Genomic DNA, 2,856 nt, shown 5'->3' on the forward strand with positions numbered 1-2,856 from the left:
TTTGGTAAAGTTGGCCTGGTTATTATCAATTCCTTTAATTTCTGTTTATTAGAAAATGTTCTAATTTTGTTGTCGTATTTGCGGGACAGCTTTGCTGAGTATATGATTCTTGCTTCGCCATTTTTTTCTTTCAGAGTTTTGTATATGTTATCTCATTGCCTTCATGCCTGCATAGGTTCTGCAAAGAAATCAGAGCTTAGTCTTTTGGATCTCCTTTGTAGGGAACTTTTCATTTTTCTTGCTTACAAGATGATCGAGCTGCGTCTGGCCAGCCGTTCACCAGTCAGTCTCCCTTTCTCACCATCTCTGCCTGGCCTCTCCTCCCAGCAAGTGCTCCATCCACCTCTCTAACCTTGTTTTTTGAAGTTCAGGGTGCCAGAATTTTCATCTGTGTCTATCTTAGTCTCTTTATGTGTGTTTTAGCTAGTCTCTAGTGTGTCTGCCTAGTCCGCCATCTTTCCAGAAATCACTGCTGAGGTTTTTAATGATTTCTTTCAAGAGATGTTCACATCAAGGCTGTCATTTGCCAACCAATGAAGATAACAGAGGTGGGGACTGTCTCATGTTTTACTTTATTTTCCCATCATTCTTAGAGTACAATGCCTGTTTGTACACAGAATTTACTCGGTAAATTATGGAATTACTCAATTATACAGTGTGATTTAAAATCTTTCCTAATATTACTCTCCTAGGAAAATGTATCTTAAAGTAGATGTGAACCATTTGTAGTTGTTATTAGGTGCTGTCCAGTTCGTTCCACCTCATAGTTAGGAAGTACTGCCTGCATGGCTAGGAAGTTCAGTGGCACTCATTCAAACCAAACCTGCCATCTGTCATCAAGTTAATTCAGACTAGACAACCATATAGGACAGAGCTGTGCTGTCCATTGACTTTCCAAGGCTGTAATATTTAGGGAGGCAGACTGCCATGTCTTTTTTCAGCAGAGTGGCTGGTGGGTTTGAACTGCTGATATTTTGGTTCACAGTCGAGCACTTTAACCAGTATGCCACCAGGGCTTCTTTGTGAGCCCTAAATACCTAAATTGTTGTTGTCAAGTGCCATCCAGTGGGTTCTGACACACAGCAGCCCTGTACAGGGTTTTTCAGGCACGGCTGGTGAGTTTGAACCACCGACCTCACAGTTCAAACCCATCTTGAGGCCCAGTGCTTATTCTACAGTGCCATATCAGGACTTCAAATACTTTAATTGGATCATTGTGAATTTTGTTACGTGTAGCTATCTAGGTAGGAGCTGTGCATTTCTTTGTTGTTGTCAGGTACCATCGAGTTGGTACTGACTCATAGTGATCCTATGCACAACAGAAAAAAAAAAACCATTGCCAGAACCTGGACCAACCTCACAATTGTTGCCACGCTTGAGCCCAGTGATGCTGCCACTTTGCCAATCCATCTCGCTGGGGGTGGGGGTCTTCCTCTTTTTCTCTGACCCTCCACCTTACCAAACATAATATCCATCTCCAGCGACTGGCCCCTCCTGACAATATGTCCAAAGTATGAGAGACCAAGTTTGGCCACCCTGGCCTCCAAGGAGCACTTTGGCTGTACCTCTTCCAAAATGGATCTGTTTGTTCTTTTGGCAGCCCATGGCACTTTCAATATTCTCCTCCAACACCATAACTCAAAAGCATCAATTCTTCTACGGTCTTCCTTATTTACTGTCCAGCTTTCACATGCATATGAGGTTATTGAAAATACCATGGCTTGGGTCAGGAGCATCTTAGTCCTCAAGCTGACATCTTTGCTCTTCAACACTTAAAAAAGGTCTTGTGCAGCAGATTTGCCTAATGCAATAACTTGTTTGATTTCTTGACTGCTGCTTGCATGAGTTTTGATAGTTGATCTAAGAAGTATGAAGTCTTTGACAACTTCAATCTGATGGCCAGACTTTGTCTCTCATACTTTGGACATATTATCAGAAGGGACCAGTCCCTAGAGGATATCATGCTTAGTAAAGTAGAGGGTCAGCGAAAAAGAAGAAAACCCCCATTGAAATATTGTGGCACAATGGAGGCAGCAATGGGCTCAAGTTTAGCGATAATTGTGAGGTTGGCACAGGACCAGGCAGTGTTTTGTTCCATTGTGCATAAGGTTGCTATGAGTTGGTACTGACTCGGTAGCACCTAACAACAACAATAACAATATACCATTGATTTAAAAATGTTTTGTTGTAATATATATATCATAAGCAATAAAAAATGCTGCCAATTAAACAGCCCCTTCTGGTATGGGGCTGTTGGATCAGTACTGGACTATGAATCAGAAGGTCACCAGTTCAAACCCACTATCTGCTCCTTGAAAACCCTATACAGCTGTGAGTCAGAACCGACTTGACAAAAACTTCCCAACAACAACAACAACAACAACAACAACAACTATTGATGGTAACAATGTCTAAATTTCAGAATTACTTAAATATGAAGAAAGATATCTTAGAACTAATAAGTACAATACCTAATAAAAAAGTAATAAATACATGTGTCAAATAGTGATCGTCACAACTGTAAAGGTAGACGTTTTGTAACATAAAGCAAGGAGTAGTTAATTAATCTTACAGTCCAGGAACAGAGGACTCTAGGACAATCAAGGGAGAAGTCCATGAGCGGAACGTGGGACCCTAACTGTTGCAGACCGTGTAAGCTTGGTCAGAGGTTCGAGGTCCTATAGGCCCGAGTGTAACAAATGAGGCCACTGGCAGTCAATAGTAAATTGTTTTTCATCTTAGTGTTCAGTTATATTTACTGATTGCAGACAAGAAGCCCTTGATATACACAGATAAATGTAATATTTTCCTAAAGCCTAAGACTGTAAAGGTTGCAAGGTCAAGCCTTCCTCCAAA

This window comes from Chrysochloris asiatica, unplaced genomic scaffold (assembly GCF_000296735.1).
Source record: "Chrysochloris asiatica unplaced genomic scaffold, ChrAsi1.0 scaffold00234, whole genome shotgun sequence".
NCBI lineage: Eukaryota > Metazoa > Chordata > Mammalia > Afrosoricida > Chrysochloridae > Chrysochloris > Chrysochloris asiatica.